The sequence below is a fragment of the Phocoena sinus genome, chromosome 3 (genome assembly GCF_008692025.1).
Source record: "Phocoena sinus isolate mPhoSin1 chromosome 3, mPhoSin1.pri, whole genome shotgun sequence".
Taxonomy (NCBI): Eukaryota; Metazoa; Chordata; class Mammalia; order Artiodactyla; family Phocoenidae; genus Phocoena; species Phocoena sinus.
The window spans coordinates 27,949,864-27,962,769 of record NC_045765.1 but is presented as its reverse complement, the minus strand read 5'-3'; the positions used below and the strand labels follow the sequence as shown (position 1 = coordinate 27,962,769).

Below are 12,906 nucleotides of genomic sequence, written 5' to 3'. Positions count from 1 at the left end.
ACATACAAGGGTCCCCATAAGGTTAACTGCTGATCTTTCACAGAAACTGCAAGCCAGAAGGGACTGGCAGGACATATTTAAAGTGATGAAGGAGAAAAACCTGCAACCAAGATTACTCTACCCAGCAAGGATCTCATGCAGATTTGATGGAGAAATTAAAACCTTTACAGACAAGCAAAAAATGAGAGAGTTCAGCACCACCAAACCAGCCTTACAACAAATGCTAAAGGAACTTCTCTAGGCAAGAAACACAAGAGAAAGAAAAGACCTACAATAACGAACCCAAAACAGTTAAGAAAATGGGAATAGGAACATACATATCAATACTTACCTTAAATTTGAATGGACTAAATGCTCCCACCAAAAGACACCGATTGGCTGAATGGATACAAAAACAAGACCCATATATTTGCTGTCTACAAGAGACCCACTTCAGACCTAGGGACACATACAGATTGAAAGTAAGGGGATGGAAATAGATATTTCATGCAAATGGAAACCAAAGGAAAGCTGGAGTAACAATTCTCATATGAGACAAAATAGACTTTAAAATAAAGACTATTAGAAGAGACAAAGAAGGACACTACATAATGATCAAGGGATCAATCCAAGAAGAAGATATAACAAGTGTAAATATTTATGCACCTAACATAGGAGCACCTCAATACATAAGGCAAATACTAACAGCCATAAAAGGGGAAATGGACAGTAACACATGCATAGTAGGGGACTTGAACACCCCACTTTCACCAATGGACAGATCATCCAAAATGAAAATAAATAAGGAAACACAAGCTTTAAATGATACATTAAACAAGATGGACTTAACTGATATTTATAGGACATTCTATCCAAAAACAACAGAATACACATTTTTCTCAAGTGCTCATGGAACATTCTCCAGGATAGATCATATCTTGGGTCACAAATCAAGTCATGGTAAATATAAGAACATTGAAATTGTTTCAAGTATCTTTTCCGACCACAACGCTATAAGACTAGATATCAGTTACAGGAAAAGATCTGTAAAAAATACAAACACATGGAGGCTAAACAATACACTACTTAATAACGAAGTGATCACTGAAGAAATCAAAGAGGAAATCAAAAAATACCTAGAAACAAATGACAGTGGAGACACGACGGCCCAAAACCTATGGGATGCAGCAAAAGCAGTTCTAAGAGGGAAGTTTATAGCAATACAATCCTACCTTAAGAAACAGGAAACATCTCGAATAAACAACCTAACTTTGCACCTAAAGCAATTAGAGAAAGAAGAACAATAAAACCCCCAAAGTTAGCAGAAGGAAAGAAATCATAAATATCGCATCAGAAAAAAATGAAAAAGAAATGAAGGAAACGATAGCAAAGATCAATAAAACTAAAAGCTGCTTCTTTGAGAAGATAAACAAAATTGATAAACCATTAGCCAGACTCATCAAGAAAAAAAGGGAGAAGACTCAAATCAATAGAATTAGAAATGAAAAAGGAGAAGTAACAACTGACACTGCAGAAATACAAAAGACCATGAGAGATTACTACAAGCAACTCTATGCCAATAAAATGGACAACCTGGAAGAAATGGACAAATTCTTAGAAATGCACAACCTGCCAAGACTGAACCAGGAAGAAATAGAAAATATGAACAGACCAATCACAAGCACTGAAATTGAAACTGTGATTAAAAATCTGCCAGCAAACAAAAGCCCAGGACCAGATGGCTTCACAGGTGAATTCTATCAAACATTTAGAGAAGAGCTAACACCTATCCTTCTCAAACTCTTCCAAAATACAGCAGAGGGAGGAACACTCCCAAACTCATTCTACGAGGCCACCATCACCTTGATACCAAAACCAGAAAAGGATGTCACAAAGAAAGAAAACTACAGGCCAATATCACTGATGAACATAGATGCAAAAATCCTCAACAAAATACTAGCAAACAGAATCCAACAACACATTAAAAGGACCATACACCATGATCAAGTGGGGTTTATTCCAGGAATGCAAGGATTCTTCAATATACGCAAAACAATCAATGTGATAAACCATATTAACAAATTGAGGAGAAAAACCATATGGTCATCTCAGTAGATGCAGAGAAAGTTTTTGACAAAATTCAACACCCAGTTATGATAAAAACCCTGCAGAAAGTAGGCATAGAGAGAACTTTCCTCAACATAATAAAGGCCATATATGACAAACCCACAGCCAACATCGTCCTCAATGGTGAAAAACTGAAAGCATTTCCACTAAGATCAGGAAGAAGACAAGGTATACCCACTCTCACCACTATATTCAACATAGTTTTGGAAGTTTTAGCCACAGCAATCAGAGAAGAAAAGGAAATAAAAGGAACCCAAATGAGAAAAGAAGAAGTAAAGCTGTCACTGTTTGCAGATGACATGATACTATACATTAAGAATCCTAGGGCTTCCCTGGTGGCGCAGTGGTTGAGAGTCCACCTGCTGATGCAGGGGACATGGGTTCGTGCCCCGGTCTGGGAAGATCCCATGTGCCGTGGAGCGGCTAGGCCCATGAGCCATGGCCGCTGAGCCTGTGCGTCCGGAGCCTGTGCTCCGCACCGGGAGAGGCCACAACAGTGAGAGGCCCGCATACTGAAAAAAAAAAAAAAAAAAGAATCCTAAAGATGCTACCAGAAAACTACTAGAGGTAATCAATGAATTTGGTAAAGTAGCAGTATACAAAATTAATGCACAGAAATCTCTGGCATTCCTATACACTAATGATGAAAAATCTGAAAGTGAAATCAAGAAAACACTCCCATTTACCACTGCAACAAAAAGAATAAAATATCTAGGAATAAACCTACCTCAGGAGACAAAAGACCTATATGCAGAAAATTATAAGACACTGATGAAAGAAATTAAAGATGATAGATAGAGAGATATACCATGTCCTTGGAGTGGAAGAATCAACATTGTGAAAATGACTCTACTACCCAAAGCAATCTACAGCTTTAATGCAATCCCTATCAAACTACCACTGGCATTTTTCACAGAACTAGAACAAAAAATTTCACAATTTGTATGGAAACACAAAAGACCCCGAATAGCCAAAGCAACCTTGAGAACGAAAAACGGAGCTGGGGGAATCAGGCTCCCTGACTTCAGACTATACTACAAAGGTACAGTAATCAAGACAGTATGGTACTGGCACACAAACAGAAAGATAGATCAATGGAACAGGATAGAAAGCCCAGAGATAAACCCACGCACATCTGGTCACCTTATCTTTGATAAAGGAGGCAGGAATGTACAGTGGAGAAAGGACAGCCTCTTCAATAAGTGGTGCTGTGAAAACTGGACAGGTACATGTAAAAGTATGAGATTAGATCACTCCTTAACACCATACACAAAAATAAGCTCAAAATGCATTAAAGACCTAAATGTAAGGCCAGAAACTATCAAACTCTTAGAGGGGGCTTCCCTGGTGGGGCAGTGGTTGGGAGTCCGCCTGCCGATGCAGGGGACATGGGTTTGTGCCCCAGTCCGGGAGGATCCCACATGCCACGGAGCGGCTGGGCCCGCAAAAAAAAAAAAAAAAAAACAACAAAAAAAACTCTTAGAGGAAAACATAGGCAGAACACTCTATGACATAAATCACAGCAAGATCCTTTTTGACCCACCTCCTAGAGAAATGGAAATAAAAACAAAAATAAACAAATGGGACCTAATGAAATTTCAAAGCTTTTGCACAGCAAAGGAAACCATAAACAAGACCAAAGGACAACCCTTAGAATGGGAGAAAATATTTGCAAATGAAGCAACTGACAAAGGATTAATCTCCAAAATTTACAAGCAGCTCATGCAGCTCAGTAACAAAAAAACAAACAACCCAATCCAAAAATGGGCAGAAGACCTAAACAGACATTTCTCCAAAGAAGATATACAGACTGCCAACAAACACATGAAAGAATGCTCAACTTCATTAATCATTAGAGAAATACAAATCAAAACTACAATGAGGTATCATCTCACACCAGTCAGAATGGCCATTATCAAAAAATCTAGAAACAATAAATGCTGGAGAGGGTGTGGAGAAAAGGGAACTCTCTTGCAGTGTTGGTGGGAATGTAAATTGATCCAGCCACTGTGGAGAACAGTATGGAGGTTCCTTAAAAAACTACAAATAGAACTACCATATGACCCAGCAATCCCACTACTGGGCATATACCCTGAGAAAACCATAATTCAAAAAGAGTCATGTACCAAAACGTTCACTGCAGCTCTATTTACAATAGCCCAGAGATGGAAACAACCTAAGTGTCCATCATCGGATGAATGGATAAAGAAGATGTGGCACATATATAAAATGGAATATTACTCAGCCATAAAAAGAAACGAAATTGAGCTATTTGTAATGAGGTGGATAGACCTAGAGTCTGTCATACAGAGTGAAGTCAGTCAGAAAGAGAAAGACAAATACCGTATGCTAACACATGTATATGGAATTTAAGAAAAAAAAAATGTCATGAAGAACCTAGGGGTAAGACAGGAATAAAGACACAGACCTACTAGAGAATGGACTTGAGGATATGGGGAGGGGGACGGGTAAGCTGTGACAAAGCGAGAGAGAGGCATGGACATATATACACTACTATACGTAAGGTAGATAGCTAGTGGGAAGCAGCCGCATAGCACAGGGAGATCAGCTCAGTGCTGTGTGACCTCCTGGAGGGGTGGGATAGGGAGGGTGGGAGGGAGCGTGATGCAAGAGGGAAGAGATATAGGAACATATGTATATGTGTAACTGATTCACTTTGTTATAAAGCAGAAACTAACACACCATTGTAAAGCAATTATACTCCAATAAAGATGTAAATAAATAAATAAATAAATTACACCAGCTGGATCAAAAAAAAAAAACAAAAACAAAAACCTAGGAATAAACCTACCTAAGGAGACAGAAGACCTGTACTCCAAAAACTATAAGATGCTGACTGAAGAAATCAAAGATGAGACAAACAGATGGAGAGATATACCATGTTCTTGGATTGGAAGAATCAAATTTGTGAAAATGAATATACTAACCAAAGCAATCTGCAGATTCAGTGCATTCCCTATCAAATTACAAATGGCATTTTTCACAGAAGTAGAACAAAAAATTTAAAAATTTGTATGGAAACACAAAAGCTTCTGAATAGCAAAACAACCTTAAGAAAGAAAAATGGAACTGGAGCCATCAGACTCCAGTTCAGACTATACTACAAAGCTATAGTCATCAAAACAGTATTCTACCAGCACAAAGACAGACTTATAGATCAGTGGAACATGATAGAAAGCTCAGAGATAAACCCACGTACCTATGGTCAATTCATCTACAAGAAAGGAGACAAGAATATACAGTGGAGAAAAGACAGTCTCTTAAGTAAGTGGTGCTGGGAAAACTGGAGCCACTTGTAAAAAAAATGAAATTAGAACATTCTCTAGCACTATACCGAAAAATAAACTCAAAATGGATTGAAGACTGAAGTTTAAGACTGGATACTATAAAACTCCTAGACGAAAACATAGGCAGAACACTCTGACATAAATAGCAGCAATATCTTTTTGGAGCAGTCTCCTAGGGTAATGAAAATAAACCCAAAAATAAACAAGTGAGACCTAATTCAACTTAAAAGCTTTTGCTCAGCAAGGGAAACCATAAACAAAATAGAAAGAAAACCCACAGAATGGGAGAAAATATTTGTATATGATGGAACTGACAAGGGATTAATCTCAAAAGTACACAAACAGCTCATACAGTTCAATATCAAAAATACAAATAACCCAACCAAAAAATGGGCAGAAGATCTAAATAGACATTTCTCCAAAGAAGACATACAGATGGCCAAAAGGCACATGAAAAGATTCTCAACGTTGCTAATTATTAGAGAAGTGCAAATCAAAACTATGATGAAGTATCACCTCACACCAGTCAGAATGGCCATCATCGAAAAGTTCACAAATAGTAAATGCCGGAGAGGGTGTGGAGAAAAGGGAACCCTTCTATACTGTTGGTGGGTATGTAACTTGGTACAGCCACTATGGAGAACAGTTTGGAGGTTCCTTCAAAAACTAAAAATAGGACTGCCATATGATCCTGCAAGCCCACTCCTGGGTATATATCCAGAGAAAACCATAACTCAAAAAGATACATGTTCACTGCAGCCCTAGTGTTCATTGCAGTGCTATTCACAATAGCCAAGACATGGAAGCAAGCTAAATGTCCATCAGTAGATGAATGGATAAAGATGTGGTATATATATACAATGGAATACTACTCAGCCATAAAAAAGAATGAAATAATCCCAATTGCAGCAACATGGATGGACCTAGAGATTATCACTGTAAGTGAAGTACGTCAGACCGGGAAAGAAAAATATCATATGCTATCATTTATATGTGGAATCTAAAAAAAATGACATAAATGAACTTATTTACAAAACAGAAACAGACTCACAGGCATAGAAAACAAACTTATGGTTACCAAAGGGGAAAGGTGCAGGGGAGGGATAAATTAGGAATTTGGGAGTAATATATACACACTACTATATATAAAATAGATAAACAACAAGGATCTACTGTATAGCACACGGAACGATACTTAATATTTTATAATAACCTATCTGGGAAAAGAATCTGAAAAAGAATATATATATATATATATATATACACACACACAGACACACACATGACTGAATCACTTTGCTGTACACCGGAAACTAACACAACACTGTAAATCAACAATACTTCAATTTAAAAAAGCAGAAAAAAATCAGTTGCATTTCTATACACTAATAGTGAACTATCAGAAAGAGAAATTAAGAGAACAATCCCATTTACAATCACATCAAAAAGAATAAAATACCTGTTAAAAAATTAACTGAGGAGGTATAAAACCTGTACAATTAAAACTGTTAAGACATTGATGAAAGAAAGTGAAGGAGACAAAAATAAATGGAAAGATGTTCAGTGCTCATGGATTGGAAGAATCAGTAGTGTTAAAATGTTCATACTACCCAAAGCAGTCTACCAATTAAGTGCAATCCCTATCAAAAGTGCAGTGGCATTTTTCACAGGAATAGAACAATCCTAAAATTTGTATGAAACCATAAAAGACTCTGAATAGCCAAAGCAATCTTGAGAAAGAAAAAGCTGGAGGAATCACTCTCCCTGATTTTAAACTATATATATTACAAAACTATAGTAATCAAAATAGTGTGATACTGGCATAAAAACCGACACATAGATCAATGGAACTGAATAGGGAGTCCAGAAATAAACTCATGCATATGTGGTCAATTAATTTACAACAAAGTACCCAAGAATATAAAAAGCGGAAAGGACAGTCTCTTCAACAAATGGTGTGGAGAAAAGTGGGCAGCCACATACAAAAGTACGAAACGGTACCACTATCTTACACCATCTACAAAAATTAACTGAAAATGGATTAAGGACTTGAACATAAGACCTGAAACCATAAAACTCCTAGAAGAAAACATAGGTGGTACGCTCCTTGACATTGTCTTGGTGATGATTTTTTGGATTTGACACCAAAAAGCACAAGAAACAAAATAAGTGGGACTATACCACGCTGAAAAAACCTTCTGGGCAGCAAAGGAAATCACCAACAAAATGAAAAGGCAACCTAGTAAATGGGAGAAAGTATCTGCAAATCATATATCTGATAAGGGATTAATATCCAAAATATATAAAGAACTCATACATCTCAACAGCAAAAACCCAAACAAACTGATTAAAAAATGGGCAGAAGATTTGAATAAACATTTTCCCAAAGAATTCATAGAGATGTCCAACAGGTACACGAAAAGGTGCTCACTAAGTGTCAGGGAAGTGTACATCACAACCACAATGAGACGTCACCTCACACCTGTTAGAATGGCTACTATCAAAAGGAGAAGAGATAACAAGTGTTCATGAAGATGTGGAGAAAAGGGAACTCTTGTGCACTATTCGAGGGAATGTAAGTTGGTGCAGCCACTATGGAAAACAGTATAAAGGTTCCTCAGAAACTTAAAACTACCATATGATCCAGCAGTTCCGCTTCTGGGTATTTATCTGAAGGAAACAAAAACACTCACTAAATATCTGCACCTCCACGTCCATTGTAACATTACTTACAATAGCCAAGACATGGAAGCAATCTAAGTGTCCAGCAGTGGAAGAATGGATAAAGAAAATGTGGTATATATGTATGTACAATGGAATACTACTCAGCCATAAAAAAGAAGCAAATCTTAACCATTTGTGACAACATGAATGGACCTTGAGGGCATTATGCTAAGTAAATAAGTCAGAGAGAGAAAAGCAAATACTATATGACCTAACTTGTATGTGGAATCTATTGTAAAACAAAACAAAATGAAAAAACCTGAGCTTGTAGATTCAGAGGAGAGACTGGTTGTTGCCAGGGGTGGGGGGGAGGCGAAATGGGTGAAGTGGGTCAAAAGGTACAAACTTCCAGCTATAAGACAAATAAGTCCTGGGGGTGTTATATACAGCATGGTGACTACAGTTAATAATACTCTATATTTGAAAGTTGCTAAGACGGTAGATCTTACAAGTTCTCATCACAAGAAAAAAAATTATAACTATATATGCTGATGGATGTTGACTTACTGTGGTGATCATTTCACCATATACACAAATATCGAATTGTTGTACACCTGAAACCAATACGTTACGCAGCAACTATATCTCAATTAAAAAAATCAAGGATTGATTCCAAATGGAAACTTACCATAACCTTGTCTGTGCCAGTAGGTGCTTGTGGGTTAATAGGTCACCTTCTTCCTGGTGTATCCTAACCAGGGTCTCCTGGAAGTAATGCCTAAAGCTGGTGGTTTTCAAATGGGGTCCCTGGAGGTTTGGTTTGGAACCATTGTAAATCACAATGGTTCCATTTCTACTTATTTATTTATTTAAAATTTTGGCCTTTGAAGTATGGATGGGAAAAATGGCTTTGCTGCTACGAAAGAGAAAAAAATTGGGAAAAGGAAAACAAACTCAAAACCAACCTGCTCTGAACTCTAAAAGAGATGATCCTACTGTGGTTCCAAGGCCCAGGAATTAGTCTCCTGGAAGGATACTCAGGGACTTCAGGGGAGAGAGGGGCTCTGACAGTCTTTGTTGTTATCCTCTAAGCTCGATGAACCAGCATCCAGTGGGAGGTGGGAAGCTTTGGCGGTGCCAGGGCCAGGCTGGGCGGCCCCTGTCTGGGACTGGCATGAGAACATATGTTGGCCAAGGGTGGCCCATAGAGTTCTCTTCTGCTTTTAATGACAACTGTTGGGGCCGGGGGAGGAGACATGTGTTGAAAGCTGAACTAGGCTGGGTACCTGCATTCTCTCATTTAACCCTAACAAACCCCCAGGTGGGATGTACCATTTTTTCTCCATTTTAGAAATGAGACCTAAGCCTCAGAGACTGTGTCTAGTCTGAAGTCTTAAAGTGGCGCTGGTAGAAGCAGGACTCAAATCCAAGCTCCCAAGGCATAGGACCCCACACCACCCTGGGACGAATGGTCATTCCTCAGTGCACTAGACGTGCTCACCTGGATGCTGAGGTGTGACCACTAGGTGGCGACAGAGCCTCACAAAGAGTTCCCAGGATTCCGGTCAGGCAGCAGCCTGAGACGTCAGCCGGCGGCACCGCAGCAACCCCGGACTCCTGGACCATCGGAGCAGGGCCATACTCCCTCTCTAGGCCCCGCCTTTTATGCCCCAGCATGTGGGAGAGCGGGTTCTGCTGGGAGCCTGGCCTGGATCTAAATCGCAGCTCTGCCACTTCCTGGCCTCTTGTGCCAAGGATGCATCTGAGCATCAAGTTTCTCATCTCTAAAACAGGAGTGATGACGCATGTCCGGGGCTTGCGGATGAGAAAAAGACCTGGCAACGGATGGGTTTGTGGTAATTAAGACAAAGGGAGCATGCACTGCTTGCCAAAGAGAGGTCTACTGGGGTGTTTTAAAATGGCCAACATTTAAACCCTGAAGCATTTTACACAGAAACCCTGAATTTCTAGCTTCTTTTGAGAAGAAGCTGCATCCCACACAGCTGCATCTGCTAGAGCCATACCCTCCAAGCTACCACAGTCCCCACCACTCTCTATTGGGCCTCATTTCCCCCAAGTCTGTCAGCTCACTCAGCCCCTTGGGCCTTGAAGGCAGGGGAGTTTGCTCCTCAGACAAATCTTGGAAGTTAGGAACAGTGCAGTCTGTCCCCATTCTGGGGCAGGTAGGGCTTGGGTGGGTTTTTGTGTATTTCCCTCGGGCCTGGAAGAGAACCTCACCACCTGTGACTCCCGCTGGGCACCCCCAGGAAGGAGGGCATGGAACCCAGCTGCTCCAGGCCTGTACTTCCTGCTGGGGGCCGCGGTGGGCAGACAGCAGACCAGCCTTGGTTTGCCTCCCTGGCTCTGAGGCTTTGGAGGCCAGAGTTCGCTACTGACTGAGGAGGAGATCTCATTTTGAGGCTGGGATGGCCTCCTGGTCCCATCAGCTCCTTGTCAGCTGGGCCTGTGCCCTCTGTTAACCCCAGCATGGCTTCCTTGTATACCGATGGAGTCTCCCCTTCCCCAGAGCCTGCAGAAATGCTCATGAGCCATAGCTCACATCTCAGCTCAAACATCACCTCTTCCTCCAGGGAGCCTTTCCTGGTCCTCTAAGCAGAACCAGCCATCTGCTGCTTCTTCACTGTGCCCACAGCATGCACTGGCGTCTCCTGTGAGACCTATTTTATCCTGCTCAGGCAACAGGTGCTTATTTACATGTCTGCCTTTCTCCCTGGATTGTGTTTTCCTGAACGCTGCGGCTCCTACACCCAGCCCAGGACCCACACGAGGTGCTGTAAGCAGCTCCTGGCAGGAAAGAACTCTCGCAGGAGGCCCCCTTTGTCTTGTCACTAATCTTAAAGTTGCACCCCCATACTCTACTCATCTCCAGCCCTAGCACACCTTTCAGATCTTTTGATCGCATGATACTCTGCCCAATCTGTTGGTTCTTTCCATAGATCACAGAAGTAGAAATGAATAAGTAATTAACAGATGCCCAGATCTCTTCCCTAGCTTCCCCCTTCAGTCATCTCACAAACAAACTGTGTAAGCCAGATAGCATCTAAAGAAAAATCAAAAGAAGTCGACAAGTCTGCACATAGTCAGAGATGGTGATGACTGTGACACCGCCCCCCCTCCCCCCGGTCTCAATGATTAACTGAGATTGCTTCCGTTTTTCCCTTTGAAAACTTTCACGGCCAAGAGGAATCTTCAGATGTGGTTTTGGGGGGACACTGAGTCCACCATCTCCCCAGATTGCCAGCATTCTGATTAAAAGCAACTTTCCTTTCTACCAACATTTGCCCCTCTCTCGAGTATTGATTTTTGAGCGGTAAGCACCTGGCCCTGATTCAGTAACAATGCCTGAGAGACGTTTCTGAGGTGAGTGAAAGCGTGCAGTGTTGGGGCAAAAGCAGGGCTGCCCAGAGAAAAGTATTTGGATGCAAAACCTTTTTTTTTTTTTGGCTGCGCTGCATGGCACGTGGTATCTTAGTTCCCCCATCAGGGATCAAACCCGCCCCCTGCATCAGAAGCTCGGAATCTTAACCACTGGCCCACCAGGGAAGTTCCCGCAAAACCATTTTTAATATGAGACTCTTAGAGACTTGGGCCCTTTAGGATTTGGGGCTGAAGGGCACTAAATATCTGTCACCAGGCTTGGCATGAGGATCCTGGCAGGAACATCCTTTACTTGGTTCCTCCCATGGGTAAGAGAAGGGGCTGGGGGTCTCCCCAGGGCCACCTGCTAACTCTCACTTGACTCCCTGACAAGGGCTGGAGATGGCAATTCTCTGGGTTCCTGATTCATTCTCCCCATCCTGATTAAGACAACAGCAGAGCGTTCCAACATCCCTACCAACAACACACCTCTCTACCAAACCAACAGCTAACATCGGTGTGGGAAGGGCAGGGAAGGTCCCCAAGCTCTGGACAGAGCCCAGCTGCTCCAGAGTCTGGCTGTCACCTTCTGTCCTTCACCTGCCCACGTACAGGCTCAACTTGCCAAGTGCTTTCTCAACCCTCAGCCCCCAGGAACACCCCTGGAGGGACGTGGTGCTGTCATGCACAGCACACCGGGGAGAACACGGAGGCAAGAGGTGGAGTAACTTGGCCAAGCCCAGATGTGTCTGATGCCCCGGGCTTTATGTAGGGCTGCCCTGGCCCTGCCCCCGGCTCTCTCTCCTCTGCACTTCACCCATGACCAGCAGCCCCAGGAACAGAGATGTTAGGAGGCCCTGGCTCCAGGGAACTCAGAGGCTCCCGGGACATCCATGGTACCTGCTGTCCTAACCTGGCTGGTCTTCCCTCCAGCCACCCTCTGTCGTGAAACCTTCTCTGGTCGCTGCCTTTTCATTGTCCCTCAGGCTTGTCGCTGCTGTTCTCCCAGCCTGCCAGCCCACTGCTCTCCCTGATCACACAAATTCTTCAAGACCCCTTGCAAATGGCTCCATCTCCAGGAAGCCTTCGTGGGTTAGCTAGCACTTCTCAGACTCACCTAGAGGCCCCCTAAAACCAGTGGCTGGGCCTGACCCCAGAGCTTCAGAGCACATCTGAAGATGTGCATTTTTCTAACAAGTTCCTGGCTGCTGTTGCCGCTGCTGCTCTGGGGCTTCACCTCGAGAACCACTGGTTTGCACCAATGGTTTTCAACTGGGTTTGTTGGAGGTGTATTGGGGGCCTTCGTGAGAGTTTGTGTGAAGGAGGAAACTTTGCTCCCCCCACAGCCCTGCAGGGCAGCTTTGCTTCTGTGCGTTTAATATGATGGAGTTCCATGTAAAGTTTTGATTGAAGAAGGGATTTAGTTACTGGGAAAAAATGCTGCCCTTCA

The 12,906-nt window shown here is 42.1% G+C and overlaps 1 protein-coding gene across 1 annotated transcript in view; it reads right to left on the bottom strand.

Moving 5' to 3' along the window:
- The window catches only part of SLIT3 (slit guidance ligand 3), a 612,652-nt gene that overhangs the window by 14,966 nt on the left and 584,780 nt on the right, over positions 1–12,906 (bottom strand). The window lies entirely within an intron of this gene.